The sequence below is a fragment of the Hibiscus syriacus genome, unplaced genomic scaffold, assembly GCF_006381635.1.
Source record: "Hibiscus syriacus cultivar Baekdansim isolate YM2019G1 unplaced genomic scaffold, ASM638163v2 tig00110813_pilon, whole genome shotgun sequence".
NCBI lineage: Eukaryota > Viridiplantae > Streptophyta > Magnoliopsida > Malvales > Malvaceae > Hibiscus > Hibiscus syriacus.
The window spans coordinates 1,928,319-1,948,582 of record NW_024062871.1 but is presented as its reverse complement, the minus strand read 5'-3'; positions in this window follow the sequence as shown (position 1 = coordinate 1,948,582).

The window sequence follows — 20,264 nt, the reverse complement described above, 5'->3', positions numbered from 1 at the left end:
TAACAAAAAGATCATTGTAATTTCATTAGGACAAAATTTCCCATCAAAACTAATAAAGAATTAAACATAATTAATTAATTAATATATGTGTATAAAATATCTTTTCATGGCAACTACGTCAACAGTGTCAAATCCCACGCCAGTTTGTTGTTACGATAAAATAATGCCAAGCACGCCAATTTCGTGATACGTATCCATGTGAAGTTTACGTGCGGGTAAATATTAACTAAATTTCGATCCAAAGCAATGAAAACCCAGATTTTCACCAACACTGGAATTTCTTTAAAGTTAAAATCCCAACTTTTCTCTCTGAATAATTATTAAAATATATTAATCGGATCTAAATTTTACAAAATCAACCAATTAAAAAAAGGAAATTACAGTACAAAACAAGAAAAATGGAATTCACCTTGCCAAGAGTATAAGCAAGAGCAGCACCGACAACACCGGCACCGACAATGACGACGTCTTCGCCGGAACCACTTTCAGGGGAGCATTCTCCAGAGCTGGTGCCATTGACAGCGTCGGTTTTGATCTCAAATTCTCTAGAAGGAACTTTCTCAAATTTCTTCTCCCTATTGTTATTATTACGCCGCAAAACGAGAAGAAAAGAAAGCTAAAAAGAGAAACCACGAATGTCCCGACTATATAATTATTGAAAACTGTTAGAAATGAATATTTGTGCAGAATAGTATTTCATTCCTCATAGTTTCAATTACAACAAATAGGTCCTTTATATACAAAATGATTTCCTATAACTAACTCAATAACAGAAATCTAACAAACTTAACAAACTCACAGATTATGCAACTATATTACAACAGTTAATACTTTCTACACTCCCCCTCAAGTTGGTGGTTGTAAAGACATCTTTAAACCCCAACTTGGAAACTAAATATTCATGTCGATGTACACCCAAGGCTTTAGTCATTAAATTTGCTTGTTGCTCCCCTGTCTTGATATGTTTAGACTGTATCAAGCCTTCTTGAATCTTCTCTCTGACAAAGTGGCAATCAATCTCAATGTGTTTAGCTCTCTCATGGAAAACCGGATTAGCTGCTATTTGCAAAGCTACTTTATTATCACACATTAGCTTAGTTGGTGCTAAATGTTTCAAGCCCAACTCTGCTAACAGACCACTCAGCCAGACTATTTCTGCAGCCGTCCCTGCCATGCTTCTATATTCCGCTTCTGCAGAAGACCGTGCAACCGTGTTTTGCTTCTTAGACTTCCAAGAAATTAAAGACATCCCAAGCTTAACACAAAAACCAGTTACTAACCTTCTGGTCATAGGACAAGCAGCCCAGTCAGAATCACAATAGGCAAATAATCTGCACTCACTTGCTGCACTTAGTAAAATCCCCTATCCTGGATTTTTCTTGATGTATTTTACCACTTTCAGTGCAGCTTCAAGATGTGATTGTTTTGATTTATGCATGAACTGACTGAGGAAATGTACATCATAAACAATATATGGCCTTGTGTGAGTCAGATATATTAGTCTACCTATAAGTCTCTGAAAAATAGACTTATCTTGCAACAATTGTTCATTGCTACAAACTGCTTCATCATACTCAATTGTAGTAAACTTTTTGTTTTGCTCAAGAGGAGTCAAAGCTAGTTTAGCTCCCCCTACTCCAGTCTCTTCAATCAACTCTAGAGCATATTTTCTTTGATTCAGCATAATTCTTTCTTTCGATCTTAGAACCTCTAATCCTAGAAAATATTTCAACTCCCCAAGATCTTTCATTTTGAAACTCTTATTCAAAATGTGCTTCAGTTCTGCTATCAATTTCTCATTACTCCCAGTGATTAAAAGATCATAAACATATACCAACAAAACAACAATATCACTCCCTTGTTGCTTTGTAAACATTGAATAATCATACTTGATCTGCACATAACCAGCTGTAAGTAATGCTTCTTTTAGCTTCAAATTCCATTTCGTGGAGGCTTGTTTCAGTCCATAAAGCGATTTGTCCAGCCTACAAACCTTAGACTCCCCCTGGCTGCAAAAAACCATCAGGAAGTGCCATATAGACTTCCTCAACTAAGTCACATTGTAAGAATGCGTTGTACTTGATAAAGAGGCCAAGAAAAAATGGATGCAATGGCAAGAACATTTCTAACAGTGACTAGTTTAGTAACCAGAGAGAATATATCCACAAAGTCAACTCATTCTCTTTGATTAAATCCTTTATCAACAAGGCGAGCTTTGAAACGTTCAACATCTCCATTAGCCTTGTACTTGATTATGTATACCCACTTACAACCTATTGGAACTTTCCCTGATGGCAGAGTAACTATAGACCAAGTGTTGTTTGACTCCAAAGCATCAATCTCTTCCTTCATTGCTTTAATCCACAGAGGATTGGTGATGGCTTCAATATAGGTTTTTGGTTCACATAAGTGAGAAGTAGAAGATAGGAAACTTTGAATTTTAGAAGGTAAGTGAGAATAAGAAATGAAATTGGAGATATGATACTTACTTGGAAGAGATGAAGATTGGTAGGTGTGAACATAGTTATGTAGCCAATTAGGGGGTTTGATAATCCTAGTAGATATTCTCTAAGGCAGACCTTGATTTTGAGGCAAAGGAAGTGGACTAGAACAGGGACTTGATGATGGAATAGGTAAACTAGTTGAAACTTGAGGTGATGCAGAAGAAGAAGAAGTTAAAGGAGAAGATAGACTAGGTAAAACATGACTTACTGGATTAGATGGTGCAGAAATTTCGAGAGTAAGAAAATCAGAATCATCAAATGAAGACTGAGTAGGAAAAAAAAGAGAAGGCTTATTTGATGGAAATGAGAAAGGAAAAACAGTCTCATGAAAAACTACATCACGATTGACAAAAAAGGATTTTGTATGAAGATCAAAAAGTAGATAACCCTTTTGAGTTGATGAATAACCCATAAAAACAGAAGGTAAGGCCTTTGGAGAGAATTTGTCCTTGTAGTTAGTTTTAGTTGTATAGCAAAGACAACCAAAAACTCTCATATTAGAAAGATTAGGGGATTTTTTTATAGAAAACTTCAAATGGGCTTTTCCAGTTTAGAACAGCAGTAGGAAGTCTGTTAATAATATATAACAGGCTGTTAAGACACACTCACCCCAAAACTTGATAGGAACATGAGAATAAAACCTAAGAGCACGGGCTACCTCTAAAAGATGTTTGTGTTTTCGTTCAACTACCCCGTTTTGTTGGGGTGTATGAACACAAGAGCTTTGGTGAATAATACCGAGGGATGAAAAAAGTTCAGAACAATTGTCACTAAAAAACTCACCACTATTGTCACTTCGAACATACTTAACTAAAGTAGAATGATGATTTCGAACAAGAGTGAAAAATTGTTTGAGGAAGAGAATTGCATCACTCTTAAGTCTCAACAAGTAAACCCAAGACAACCTAGTATGATCATCTACAATAGTCAAAAAAGACCTATGACCACTATGTGTTGAGATTCTGTATGAACACCACAAGTCAATATGTATTAGATCAAATGGTTTAAGTGACCTAGAAGAGCTATTTGGAAAGGTTAGCCTAGGCTTTTTTGCAAGAGGACAAATAGAACATTCTTTAACAAAATTTTCATTTAATGGAACAGAACACAAACAAGGAGTTTTATGCATTTTAACAGAAGTAGCATGCCCTAAACGTGCATGCCAAAGCATTGTATTATTATAAGAGGAAACACACATACAACCAGATTCAATTTTGCATTGGAATGATGACAAATTAGAAGTAACATTTGTAGAAGACAAACCAGAAACAAGGTCTTTAGAATTAAACAAAGTAGAGACCACGAGCTTTCCTACCAATCCCCCTCATCTTCCCAGTGAAGAGATCCTACAAAATGTAAAAATGAGGGTAAAAACTAATACTGCAGTTGAGGTCTTTTGTGAGTTTTGATACTGACAGTAGGTTGTGGTGAAAGTTAGGAACATACAACACATTTAGAATGACATCAATTGAGTTAAAATGAAAACTACCAGTATGGGTGATTGGAACAATTTTACCAGTGGGTAGATGGACAAAACTAGGCTCACATGAAGTTAGAGATTGCAAACAATGAATTTCAGACACCATATGGTCAGTAGCCCCTGTATCAAGTATCCAACGAAACGAATTAGAGGAAGCAAGTGTGCACATAGAAGGAATACCTTCCAGGTTGACTGTTGCATCAACCGAGGGAGGTTTATTCAAGAGCTCGAGAATCTGATGATATTGAGCTGCTGTGAAAACTGGAGCAGAATTAACTGAGCTTGAACCTCGTGATTCATGAGTATAATCAACCAGTGAGGGATTGGTAGCAAGAGCTGCCTGAGAATGCTTCTTCTGAGTGAATTTAAAGTCTGGAGGAAAACCGATTAAACGATAACAGTTGTCTCGCTTATGGCCTTTGATTTTGCAGTAGTCACAAACGCCATTGAATCACCTTCGATCTGAATTTCTAGAGGCATTGGAGTACATGGCAGCAACACCCGAAACGCCAGATAGTTGAGCTCATTGTGCTTATTCTTACACAATCATTGAATAGGCTTGATTCACGCTCGGTAAAGGTTGCATAAGCAAAACTTGACTGCGAATGGCTGAATAAGTGTCATTAAGGCCCATAAGAAATTGCAACAGTTTCTGCTGTGCAACGTGTTTAGAATTTTGCTGAGATGCCTCACAATTGCAGATTGAAAGATGAAGTAAGGCATGATATTCGTCCCACAGCAATTTCAATCTCGTGAAGTAAGTTGAAACTGTTGAATCACCTTGATGTAGAGTAGAAATTTCACGATGCAAAAAGAAAATTTGAGATCCGTCTACCTTATCGAATCGCTCATTCAAATCACTCCAGACATGAGCAGTACTTGAAGCAAACACGATTCCGGCCGAGAGATCGCTGCTTACTGTGTTGAGAATCCAGGACATAACAAACGCATTACAGCGTTCCCATTGAGAGTGCAAGATCTCATCGTAATCTTCTTTGCAGCAAGTGCCATCAACGAGACCTAACTTATTTTTGGCCAGTAACGCGATTCTCATAGATCGACTCCAGATGTTGTAATTGTCGATGCCAACCAATCAATGTGAAACCAGAACGCCGCCCAGCGTATCAGATGGATGCAAAAATAAAGGATGGTTGAAGTCGAAGATGGCGGTGGTAGCGGCAATGTCAAGAGTATCCATTTCTTCGAAGAGAATCGCCCAAAACAAAAAACCTAATTGAGAAGAAATGAGTATGGATAGAAGGCACGGGCAGAATGAAAACGGCCCAAGAAAAACCTGGGCTAAACTGATATCATGTTAGAAATGAATATTTGTGCAGAATAGTATTTCATTCCTCATAGTTTCAATTACAAAAAATAGGTCCTTTATATACAAAATGATTTCCTATAACTAACTCAATAACAGAAATCTAACAAACTTAACAAACTAACAGATTATGCAACTATATTACAAAAGTTAATACTTTCTACAAAAACCATCGCCATTTTCTTCACATGACGAAACCCAAAATATGAACCAACAAGAAGAGAGAGATAGAACCCTCTAGGTTTTTGCAACAACTGGCAAATGCTGTTAGGTTTGAAGCTGAACTTTGAAGGGTTTTTTTAAATGAAAACATGTTATATGTGGCGGTGCGATGAGATATACTGTATATGGGACCAAGCACTCTTTATGGGGGAACCATAATGGTAGTTATTAGTTAAGAGTTAAAGCTAAGAATTGAAGAAGATTGAATAATATCTTTGAAGTTAACAAAAGAGTTCTCATTTTGATCTTTTTTATTCTCAAATTTTACAGCTTATATATATATATTGTGAACAGTTAAAACCGATTACTTTGTTATTGTTATTTTTCTCAAAATAGTTTAGATTAGATTTACAAAATTGAAAAGGAAATATGAGTCTGGTTGTTAGAAAATTGCAGAAGAAGAGGATGTCGTGTCTCTTTTTCTTTTTGAAGGACATTTTGCGCGGGTTCATATGATATCACCTTTCTCGCCCTCTATTCTTTTCCGTTTCATAAATTTTATATTTTAGTTAATGATTTGTTCTCATAATGTATTCAATATTTATCATAGAGAAGTTTTGTCACTCTACCATCCACGTCACATGCTCTTACCCTCGGCAAATCGACCTAAATATCACCCTATAATCCTAATATGTCTGATATAATATTGTTTGTCCAATATTTCCCAAAGTAACACCCTTTCAGCTGATGTGGCAATAAGGCGCGCTCCCATGAATGCATTTTAACGTGATTTGTTGATGTGGATAGGTGTATTTCCGGGAAAGCTCTTTCCAGTTGATGTGGTGCCACGGTGGAAAGAGTATTTTAGGGGACGTGCCTTTCCTTTATTTTTTAATTAGGGTTATTGTAAATTGGTAATTTATTATGTAGAGGGTTTCAGTTATGATTTAAGAATTATCGAATGTATTTTTTAATTTTGTATTTAAGGTGGAGTGATTTTAGGTTAAAGTGTTATATGTTTCGTTAATGTGAAAGTGGTGAAGGATTTTGTAGGTCAAGGGTCCATTAAGGTTGTGTAGGTTAAAGTGCTTTAGGGTAAGGATCGATTAAATTGAAAATGTTAATCACTTGAAGTAAGAGGTAAGTGGAAAATTTAGGTAGAAAATACACATACATTGGGAAATTTCCAAAAATGCAATTACATTGAAATATTAGAAACAAAGACATACATTGAAATAGATAATGCAATTACATAAGTAAGGGTTAACGGTTAAGTGATGATAAAAGAGATGGACATTTTTTCCTATTGTGCTCGATGTTTCTGCAATACCCACATCTTTTTTGTTATGTTGACTTCTCCCGAATATCCATATCACAATGTATTCGAGTGGATTTTGGATGACCTGAGTCCCGCAATAGCAACAGATCTAGTACAATTGTAAGCCAAGTTTGAATTTTATCTGGGTCTTTTTCGTTACCTATGGGCTGAAACTCAAATTCATTTACCTCGAATACTTGTGAAAGTTGGTATACGAGATCAACATAACTTTTGTAGTCCAAATGAGAATATGAGCAAGCTACTATGACATGAAAGCATGGATATTTGAGTGCTTGAAATAAACCACAATCACACTACCTCTCTTGCAAATTAACTCTAAAAGAGTTAGCTTCAATCCCTTGAAGATGACGTGACATTTCGGTTACACAAAATAAATCACGGGTACTAGAAAAATTCGTAACCAACATCCCATTTAATGCAACCACTTTTTTCTGTAAATCAATTATTAGTCTTGGGTGATATATATGGTCATTCTGCATCCAAGTAAGAGCTTGTCCACCGAGCTTTGCAAATAGTTGACCCAAATGAAAATAAGTCATTTTGACCAACGCCGTGACTAGTAAATGACGCTCCCCCTTTAAGGTTGAATTGATTGCTTCAGCCAGTTGGTTGTCACATGACCATAGCGATACACCCCATCATAAACATTTGTCCACATTTCTTTGTTGATGTCCATAATGTACTCACTTCTTATTTTTGCCAAACAATTCTTGTAGCATAGACTCAAATATTTGAGGTAAGAGTTTGTAACCTAAGACATAAGGAATATGCAATAGTTAATATGAAGTATAAATAAGTAATATGAAAATGATTGAAAAAGATGGAAAAAAAAAGTAACATACCCATGCGCACAACTAACTTATGTTCATCATTCTTCTTGTATTTTCCATAATACTTTGCAGCAATATGACGGACACAATAACAATGTTGAACATGTGGGAGTTTCCACATTGGACCTAAAGAGTTCATTGTTGCTTTTATCCTGACTCCTTGGTCTAAAATGATGCATACACGTTCCCTTATGACAACATGTAAATGTAAATTTTTAAGGAAAAAAAGCCCAATACTCAGTGTCTTCTTCTTGAACGAGGGTAAACGGAATAAGAAAAATATTGTGGTTACTATCTTAGACCACAACCAATAATAAAACTTGCTTGTATTTGCCATACAAGAAAGTACCATCGATTTGGATAATTAGTTTACAGTACTTCACTGCATTAATACACTGAGGGTAAGTCCAAAAAACACAGTAGAATTGACAGCAATCGTGAACTACTCGATCATTCACGTAATAATGTTGAGTTTCAAACTTAACAATTGTCTCGAGATTAAGTCTTTGCATAACTTGAAACCAACTAGCAACTCGTTGTAAGAGGAATCCCATTCACCATGAAGTTTGACAATGGCATTCTGTTTTACCTTCCAAGTTTTTTTTATAGGAGACAGTGTACCCATACTGTGATTGTATAGCAGAAATCAACACTGCAACAGCTATATGAGAGCTTTGCTTTACAATGGGCATGATAGCTTGGCAAATAATGTTGGAGTCCAAGTTGGGATGGTCCTGGTTTATACCTCTTGCATAACACGTATGAGGACCGTTGTATCTTGTTAGTTCCCATAAGTTGTTCTTCCTCTTTCTCTTTGATACATGAACCATCCACTTACATCCATTGTCACGTTAGACACAGTAGCAAACATATTTCTCCGTGGTAGATCGATCAACTCGGGAGTGAACTGAGTTACGAATTGTAACTCTTTATTGCCATCATTGATTCCTCTTTTGATGAGAACTCCATTCCAATATATAAAGTCATCATCATTGACTGATGACTGAAATACATAGTTACAAACCTTAGGGAGATCAAAAAATTTAGGCTCGTACATTGCATTATAATCAGCCCCATACATATGTGCATGAAGTTCGACTTGTGTTGTATTTATGGGAACTTTATACGCATCATCATCAAAGTGTACGTTAAATGTGGTGAGTCAGGTTCAACGAATAATCCCGTTTCAGCACCTGGCACATGAAGAGGTTATTCTAGTGGAGATGAGGGTTCCTCAGATAATCCAATGTTGAGGTCAAAGAAGTTGCCACTTGCGTGTCCTCCCCTTGAACTTGAAGCCATTGTATCATATGGGTTGTGAACAGACTGCTGTGTCGATGGCATTTCCATGTGCAAGTCGAAAATAATGGAAGATGAATGTTTACCCCTTGAAGTAGAAGAGATGTTGCCATGTGGATTATTGGTGAAGCCACGTGGGTTGATATCATAAGTAGTTGTTGATGAATGCCTTCCTATTGAACTTGATGGTATGACATTTGGCGTTAGATTTGCCATTAATGATGTGAAATCATTAAATATCAATTGCGTCGGGCTGTCAACTTGATCAGCTTGATACACAAAGCCATAGTGAGAGGAACATGAGATACCACGCGAAGCACGAACCTCAATAAAAGTAACATACATTTCAATAAAAAATTATGAACTTCCCTATAGCATCAACCATTATAGTAACATCATCATCGTTGGAAAGTTGAAATGGTGTATATGTGAATGGAAAAAGTTCAGTAGGAAATCTATACTGAAGTGAAGATAATCTTCTCCTACCTTCAACATGAATTTTTAACGAAATTTTTGTGATTTACTCCTCAAGAGTGACGTTCCTCTTTAAGTTTAAGGGGATATAATGATCTGATTCAAAAACAACCCCCTCTTCAGATTCCTAAATTTCTCATCATAGTAAACAACAACAGAAAGATTATTCATTTTCATAGAATATAGGTCTGAGAGTTTGAAAATTTTAGAGTATAAGAGATTGAAAGGTTGAGAGGAGATATGTGCTTTGAAATTTTAGAATATGCTTCATTTAATAACGTGAAAGCGCATCTTGTGGGATGCGCCTTTCCTTTTTGTTAGAAAATATGTTATAATTACCCTATTATGTGTAACATCCTCAATATCAGGCTAGTGACCTAAAGGTGAATTTTGAAAGCATTGTGTTCAATTTCGAAATAAGTTAAAAGTTCAGAATTTTAATTGGAGAATTTTGAGGTTGGATTTAATAGTAAAGTTTGAAAGTAATAAGGGTATTTTGGTCTTTTCTATGAGAAGATTTTTATTTCTCTTTTAGGGGATATAAAACGTGGGAAATGAGGGAAATGAGTTTCCAGAGTTTTCTTCTTCTCCTTTCTTCTACACGCGTGGAAGCCAAGAGCAAAGGTGAGAATTTTTATTAGTTGATTATTATTTGAATTCTAAGTTGGTTTTGATTCTTTGGAAAGTAAGAAAGCTTAAAGAAGTCTAAAGATAAGTTAAAACTCAAAGATAAAGAGGTTAGAAGAGATTAAAGAAAATGAGTTTTTAAGTGAAATTTTGAATAAGAAGGTTTAAATGAATTTGGAGGATGAATTTGACTTGTCATCTATAAGAATAAGAAGTTAGAAGTGTTATAATTAAGTTTGGATAACATGGAAAATTGGGTATGATTATTGATTTCCATATGAAAGATGGAATTTAGAGGTTAAAGATGAGATAAATGAATATTAATGAGTTTAAGTATGTATATGTAAGTTAGGAATATGAAAGGGGTTGAAATATGAAGGATTTAATCCAAAAAGAAGGAATTTTTGGGTTCAAAAAGAGGTTATGGGCAGAGTACATCGATGCATATTCATAGTGCACCGATGCATCAATGTTAAAACCCAGAAATTGTTTGAAGGTGTATCGATGCATTGGTAGTGCATCGATGCACTCTTTTAAAATAAATACATCGAATGCAATTAGTGCATCGATGCATAAGGCATGCATCGATGCATCCCAGTAATAAACGAACATCGAATGCATTTTATGCACCGATGCATCAGTAGTGCATCGATGCATACCTTCATTAAAAGATGAAATTGCCTTTTCTCTTAGTCTAAAGAGTGAACCATTAGAGTATATTAGTTATAATACTAATATAGATCTATGTATGATGATGTAGATATAGAACGTGATCCCGTTCCGGATCAATTGAAGGATTATAATCGAATCAAAGCAAAGCTAAGGTGAGTGCACATTCTCTAGTATATGAGGTTCAAGGGAAAATAAGACTTGTGATAAGTCTATTTCCAATAGTGAAAAACATGAATTCATAGAAGTATGTATTTGTTATGATTTGTATGTGTGCATGGGTATATGTGTTATTGATATGAATATGGTAAGTAAAAGGGATTAATGGTGATGATAAGAATAATAATAAGGATAATGAAGTGATAGATATATGTGAATATATGTATTGATATGTTTTGTATGTATTGTAAGATGATATGTTTATGTGATAACATGATAAGATGACAATGAGTTACATGTCATATGAACACATGATAAATGTTATGAGCCATATGAAAGAGAAAGTATATGTGATACATGAGGGTGAATCCTATGTGACATATGAATATGAATTCATATGAAAAGTGACATGAATTACATGAAAGAAACTACGTGATTACATGTATATATGAATGAAACCATGAGCTTATATGAATATATGATATGGTTACATGAATATGTAAAAGGATATAAAAGATAATGCCCATGTTATGTGTCATGAGAGCTAGGGGTATAGTTGGCATGCCAAGAGTCGAGGGTCTATGTGGTCCTTCGGGACATATATGTATTCTTTGGAACATGTGTGAAGTCTGGTGAGACACATACTTGATCCTTGGCATATGTATATGATTCTTAAGGAATGATATGTGGTCCTTCGGGACATATATGTATTCTTTGGAACATGTGTGAAGTCTGGTGAGACACATACTTGATCCCTAGTATATGTATATGATTCTTAATGAATGATATGTGGTCCTTATAGACATTATTATATGGCACTACGGTGCAATTCTACGGGGCACTCCGGTGCAATTCTACGTGGCACTTCGGTGCAATTATATGAGCTGTGGTGACAGCATTAGTGCACAACCTCTATGTACTCACATATCTTTAGTTCTCACATGAGTATCATGGGCTATTAAATAGATAATATTAATAAAGTGATAGGATAATATGTTTGTTCCCTTGTGGAATTTCATGTGTGATATTGATTGTACAAATGGTATCTTATAAGACTATATGATGAAAGGAATCAATGATAGTGATAAAATAAGAAAGAAATGAAGATGATAATATAATTGATTGGGTGTACGTGTTTTATGATAATATATATATATGGTTTACATGACATGGTATGTGTATGTGCAATTGGTTATGGTATATGTTATATGATATGGACATAAGAGATCATAGGAACATGAGATAAGATATATGAATGATAATGACATATATGTATGCATATATTCGTTACATGTAAAAGTATGAGTGGTATGAAATGATAGTAAGAATTGTTTAGGTATGATTATTAGTTACCGTTTACCTTATATGTTTATATGCCTCACTAATTCTTTGACTTAGCGTGTAAGTGATTTACACGTAGGTTTCGAGAAGAGAAAAGAGCAATTTGGAGCAAGAAAGGTCAGTTCTCCTTACTAAAGGTCATATCAGAAAAGATGTGAATAATATGTATTTTATTATATAAAGTTCTAGTTGGCATGTTTTCAAAAGAATCTATTGTTTAAGCTATGAACTGTTTTATAAATGTTTCGAATAGTTATATGGAAATAATAAGTGAAAGATACATGCTCTGATTGGTTTTGTAATAATGAAAATGTCTTTTATGTAAACGAGTCATTTATATGTTATAAAAGTTTTAAATTACTCACTATTTTATACGAATAAATGTTTGAAAAGTCAATGTGACACTTCGGACTCGTATCCGGGTCGGATACGGGTTGGGGGTGTTACATTATGTGTGATGTCCCCCGGCGTCAGACTATTCATATCAATACCTATCATGTTTGAGGGGACGCAACAATGTGGTGAAAGCGCTTCTCGTTGGATGCAACTTTTCTTTTTATCAGAAAATAGGTTATAATTTCCCTATTATGTGTGATGTCCCCCGGTGTGGGACTATTCATATCAACACCTATCATGTTTGAGGGGACGCAACAATGTGGTGAAAGTGCTTCTTGTGAAACACACATTTCCTTTTTTTTCCAGAAAATAAGTTATAATTTCCCTATTATGTGTAATGCCCCCCAACGTGGGACTATTCATATTAACATCTATCATGTTTGAGGGGATGCAACAATGTGGTGAAAGTGCTTCTTGAAGGACGCATATTTCTTTTTTGTTAGAAAATAGGTTATAATTGCCCTATTATGTGTGATGTCCCCAGACGTGGGACTATTCGTATCAACACTTATCATGTTTGAGAGGACGCAACAATGTGGTGAAAGCGCTTCTTGTGGGATGCATATTTCCTTTTTGTCAGAGAATATGTTATAATTACCCTATTATGTGTGATGTCCCCCGACGTAGGACTGTTCATATCAACACCTATCATGTTTAAGGGGACGCAACAATATGGTGAAAACGCTTCTTGTGGGATGCACCTTTCCTTTTTTGTCAAGTTATAATTGCCCTATTATGTGTGATGTCTCCCGGTAGGCCAGTATTCACGTCAACACCTATTATTCGTTATAGGATTAGAAGTTGTTCAAATACCAAAATTTGTTTGAAAAGTTAATACAAATTTATTCATTCAAAAATGAATAAGTCATTAGAATATATTAAATATTGTTTATAATATATTAATTATTATTTAAAGTTAAAAAGTGAAATTTGCTACTCATTCTACTCCAAAATTAAGTCTTATTGTGGAAATATTTTTGAAATAATTTTTACAAAGCAATGTAATTTAAGTTTCAATTGTAATGTCACTTTCTATGTGAACTTTAATTGGAATATGAAGTTGACTTTGAATTTCGAATACAATTTTAAATTTTAATTGGAATATTAAGTTGAATTTGGATTTGCATTTTAAAAACATTTAACAAACATTTAATGTTGAATTTGAATTTAAATTTTAAAAACATTGTTGTAACAACCATTAAACATTTAAATAACATTACAAAATTACATAAAATTTTGAAATACAACTATTAATATATGTGATTGGATCAACAATGTCGTCTTCTAGAATGAGTTCCACATGACGGTGGTTGTCTATTTCACTAAGGATTTCTTCGTATAACTTTATCTTCATTCTCATCATCTTCACTATCATCATCATCATCGACATTTTGTTCATTTGGCATGGATGACGATGAAGGGGATGAATAAAATAACGACCATGGATGAGTGTTGCTAACAATCCCACCGCTCAAAGAGAATTGAGAAAACTGTAAAAATATTGGCATTGATGTCTGTGATCCATATGGAGGTGAAGGTGTTTGTGGAGGAAGAGCACCACCTGTAACACCCCAACCCGTACCCGATCCTGATACGAGTCCGAGATGTCACATTAACTTTTAAAAACGATATTCTTACAAAATATCAAAACATTTGAACTCATTTTAAGAAAATACGATCATATATTATTGAATTGTGTTTATTATAAATTTTTTACGCAAAATATATTTATGAACAGTAAAATACGGTATGAACATTACCGTATGAACAGTACTATGAACAGTAATGAACAGTTTTAAAATTACCTCGATAATAACGGGAATACATATGGCTCATTAACGATCGGGCATAAGAAAAGCATGCGGAACCACGCCTATAATTCATTGCACGACACATTTCTCTAAAGAGAAATGTCAAAACTGATGTGCCCCAACTGTATCTTCCTGTTTCATCAAAACCAATAAGATGCCGCAACCACATACAATGCACCTGGTTGCAAGATTTATCGGGCATCAATATTCCTCCAATGATTCGTAGTATATATGCCCGAGCACATGCCTTTGATTCATCCTCAGAAGTATTTTCATTCAAAACTTCAAAATTGGCTTTTAGCCATGATAAAGATATTCGACATCCATTGAAATCTGGCGGAGAAGCTCCAAGATACTCCATGCATAGTGAATGTCAATCACCGTCGGCCAAACCACACATAATATTTCCATCAACGGGAAGCCTCAAATGCATTGAGACATCCTCCAGTGTAATTGTACATTCTCCACATGGAAGATGAAATGTGCGTGTCTTCGGTTTAGACCTCTCAATTAATGTGGAAATTAGGGTGGGTTCGATTTTGCAACCGCCAACAACTTTCGCAATATACCCGAACCTGACGGAAGACAGATACGGTCAAATATATATTGGTGTCGGTATTTTCGTATTTCGAATAAATGTCTCCAAAATACGATAATTTTCCTAATTAATAAACATTCAAAAAATTTAAAATTAATATAAATTCATGATAACTTTAAATTAAAAAAAATATAAACATTTACATAAATTTTAAAAAAAATATTACCATATCACTAAAAATGTCTTGAGATATGGTTTGTATTTAATCGCATCAGCATCTCGCTTTCCATTATAGCTATAGGCAAACAAATATAATTAGCACAAATAATTAATTAATAAATTTAAATAAATAATAATTATATAAATATTATTTTAATAAAAATATAACATTATTTTTTTAAAAAACTATTTATAAAAAATATATAACAACTATTTTTTAAAAAAAATATACTAATTTAAAAATAAATTTCTTACCAACTACTAAGAAATTTTTAACTCAAATAAGAGATGAATTTGAGTTATATTAAAGATAAAGAATTGTTTTGGTGTGAAGAATGGGGGTTAAAGGAGTTTATATAAGAGAGGAGGATGGTGTTTAGGTGGGGAAAACAGGTGGGAATTAAATACATATTAATGAAAGGAGCTTCCCCTGCAATGCTCCTTCCCACATGTCACTGAATCCCGCGAAGGCGCCCCCTGCAAAGCGCCTTAGTCGCGTGGCATTCCAGTCAGCAGAAACCCATGTAAGGCGCGTTCCCTCCAAAGCGCCTTACCCGTGTGGCATCCCAATCAGCAGAAATCCCGTTAAAGCGCGTTCCCGGGAGAGCACCTTATTGCCACATCAGGCGAAAGGGTGTTACTTTGGGAAATATTGGACAAACAGTGTTATATCAGGCATATTAGGATTATAGGGTGATATTTAGGTTGATTCGCCCTTACCCTCACATATAGGTGCTTTGACATCTAATATGTTTTACCAAGAGACAAAACTCTTTTAGAGACGATTTTTAATGCAAATAAACCATTAGTTTTATTAAAAATTATTTGAAATTATAATAAAAATTATAAATTAAATATATAATATTTTCTTATAATCATTGATACAATAAACTAGTCATTCGATATCATACAAGAAAAATGTTGAAACTCATCCAAAAAATTCAAACAAAAAATAAATATGAACAAATTTGATTGTATCAACAAACGACCCACAACATGAGATTAAACTAATGAAAAACTACGACAACTGTAAATTAGAATTGAATATCGTGAGAAAATTATGTAAGAACACAAATCATGTATCCAAATCCAATATGAGTGTCCAAAACATTGAAGATCAACATGATTACAAATAAGCGTTATCTTGGTCAGTCAAGGCAGCATCAAATCAAACACTGAAAAAATAAACCAAAAAAATGGTTAAACAATTGAAATGTGACATAAACACAAAGGAAAACATGTTATAAAAGCACAATTATCAAAAACAAAAAATAATAAATGAGTAACAAAGAATACATATGGTTGGCGCCCAACACTAAAACTGGTGTTGCTTATTGTCGAATAAAATAAACAAGAAAAAACGATAATCTTTAGAGTTTGGAGAAGAAAAAAAGGAAAAGCGACTAACCCTAAAAAAATTAAAATGATACATAAAACATTTTAAATTATAAAAAAATCTAGAAAATATAGGTTATTTTTTAATATTAAATAAAACGTGTTGGATGCTAAATTAGAAAATAATTTCTGAAAAATGAAAACAAGAATAAGTGAAAATATGAAAACATAAAAAAATATGTTTTCAATATTTTCTTTAAAATTATTTTTAGAAATTTGAAAAATAGAAAAACATAAGATTTAGATTTTTAACTTAATTTACACTATTCTAATCTTTTAATAAAAAGGATTAGAACACTTTTTCTTGTTTATTAATAAAAAGTTAAATGATATGGAATCAAATCATATTATATTCAATATGAGATTGAATATTAGTAATAATTATAAAATGATTCTGCCAAGTTAAATGATATAAAACTCAATCCATGATTTAATATTAAAACATGTTTTAAAACTTTAAATTCTAATATAGTTAAAAAAATAATCAATTTCCATGACAATTCAAACATTTTTATTATCATTTGTGTTTGTGAATTATTTGTTTGTATTAATATTAAATATACTAATATTCTATAATTTATAAGTATTTTTAGTAAATTAAACATCAATATATAAGAAATAAGTTTTATTTCTAATAATATATTATTATTTAATTTATTGAAACATTAATATATTATTTCTAACAACCAGTTGGTCTAGTGTGATAAGGTACTAGGTCTCTTAAGTAAGATCAGTAATTCAAATAATGACATTTGCGAATAGAGCAAACTGGGTTGTGAGGGTCACTCTCGCATCTGCAGTACCTGATCTTGATTAGTCGGTCAATAGATAGAATACTAGTGATTAATTTAAAAAATATATTAAATATTTATATATATATATATATATAATATTAAGAAATGATAACAGGTTTAGATGCCCAAAATGAATAAATAGTTTAGGTTAGATTTTGGACACGTCTCTGTTCCTGCTAAATGATCCAGCCACGTGTCCATGTATACTTCCATTCATTTGTGGCAGCAACCAAGTGCCGAGAAGTATCTAAATGAGATACGGTTTAAATATTTTAATTATGTAAATAGTATTTAATATTTTATGACATTCTTTATAATGAGAAGCTTTACAATACGATACCTTTAATATAATGTAAAAAAAGTGTTATCGATTTTATTATTATTTAAATAATAAAATTGATAAAAAATTAATTAAAATATTATTATATTTTTATTTAAAATATTAATATTTTTTAATATTTTTGATAAAGTGTTCAATAATAACAAAATCGGTAAAAAAATAATAAAACTAATAGAAATAATAATATTTCTGATAATTTTTTATCGGTTTTATTATTTAAATAATAACAAAATCAGTGCCTTTTTTAGCCATATTAAGGCTGATGCACGTGATCATTTCCCCTTTATAATCTTTAAATAATATAATTTAGAACAAATAATAAATTTTTATTTTGAAAAGATAATATGCAGATTTTTTTTACTATAAATATAAATAATCAAGATTAAAATTAAATACAAATATAAGCTTAAATAATTTTATATTTGTCTTAAATTAATTTCAAATATAAAAATAAATCAAATTCGAACATAAAATCTCATATGATAAGCAGTAGTAACAGTATATGAGGGATGACAAAATCTCATATCATTATCCCTGCACTTCAATTTTCAGGAAACCGGTAACTAAATGTATTCCATTTTGTCGAAAACTGAACATATTCTTCAATTGTAGGAGAATAATTAGAGAAGTCATTTTTTATGATTTTTTTATTAATATGAAATAATTAAAATGTAATATTTGTTCAAAATATTTCTTAATCATTAATGATATACGTCCAATAAATATAATTATTTTAATTTGAAACTTTTAAAATAAACAATTATTTTTATCACTAAAGTCACTTGATGATTATAAAACTGTTAAATTTTAGATTATCTAAAAGAAGTGATATGGATACGATCTCTATCACTAAACAAAAACAAAGCAACTCATTTTTTGTGAAACAAATATGTCCAAGACTAGGCCTGTAAATGAATTGAACGTTCAGCGAACCGTTCATGAACCGTGCGGTGGAAAGTTCGTTTATGTGCGTTTATTTATTAAATGAACGAACATGAACAAGATTTTGTGTTCGTTTAATTAAATGAACGAACATGAACATAGGTCTCGTTCGTTCATTTACGTTCGTGAACGTTCGGTTATGTTCGTTCGGTTATGTTCGTTTATGTTCGTTCAATTATGTTCGTTTATGTTCTTTCATTTATGTTTAACCCAATCTTCTTAAATCAATTTTGGTGACCAATTTGTAAGTATCTTAAAAATATTAATTAATCTGATATTCTGATGACCAACTCTATAATTATCCCAATTTATTTGGAAACGATCGCTGAAAGCTTCAAAACAATTTATATTATAATGCAATCTGAAGTTTTACAGGTTTGTTTTCATCTCTTTCTCTGTTTTATTTGGCTTAATAGTTGATATGTAAAGTTATTGCGGGTATCATTACATCTAAAACTCAAGAAAACATCATACTTCTTTCTAGAAATAGATGGGAAGATAAAGGTAACAATCGGAAGTATATGAGCATCAATAAAGAGAAAAATATATAGAATTTGCCAGAAAACAAAACAAAGGTTTCTATGCAATTTCTGAAAAAGAGTATAATAGCGGAAGTAATGAGTTTTACAGGAAGAACCCATTAATAAGTAGAAAAAACACTTTGACAATGAACTTTTGTTTTCATAGTTCTTGTGTGACCTTTAGTTGTGGAGTACACTTTAGGTACGTTAAAATTTTGAATGGTGGTTTAGCAATAATATCAGTTACGATATGTAGCATCGAAGGGATTTCGGATCTATGTTATTGTCTTGTAGTCCAATTTGTACCGTTCGAAATCTTCATGCTGTTAAATTTTCTACTCTGCCAACGGAAATGACTATTATTAACAAACCTCACTAAATTCTGACATTAATGTCACAAAACTTTTAGCCGGCAAATTTATTAGAATAACGTAGTGTAAAATGATTGTTCATATGTAATCATGGACCACTAAGATAAATGTTATAGCGTTAAATTAAAGTCGCGTGAATCATTTAATATTTTTAAAAGATCGATCGAAATATTTGATATCTTCAAACATTTCATCATTGCTAATAAGTTCTTACGCTATTTATCACTGTAGATTTGGTTGATTTGCATTGTCGACTATTTTTCATGAAAGAACAATAGAAGGTAGGGTCTCCAACGTTGATGTTCGTTTATGTTCGTGTTCATTTATGTTCATGTTCGTTTATGTTCGTGTTCGTTTATGTTCGTTTATTTATTAAATGAACGAACATGAACAAGTTATATTCCTTAATAAACGAACATGAACAAAAAAAAATTTGTTCGTTTATGTTCGTTTATTTATTAAATGAACGAACATGAACATACCTCCGTTCGTGTGCATTCGGATCGTTTACAGGCCTATCCAAGACATTTATAAGCTTAATGATTCCTATTGTTTAGCATATGTTCCACAAAATTTTGACTTTTTTCTAGTTTCTAAAATTGGGCTATCATCCGTTGTTGACGTGTGATTCATGGTATATTGGCAATTATAAATAAAGAGAAACCTTATATCATTCTTGGAATATTATACGATTTGATATGGTTGTCCCTTGTTCCCATATGTAATGGG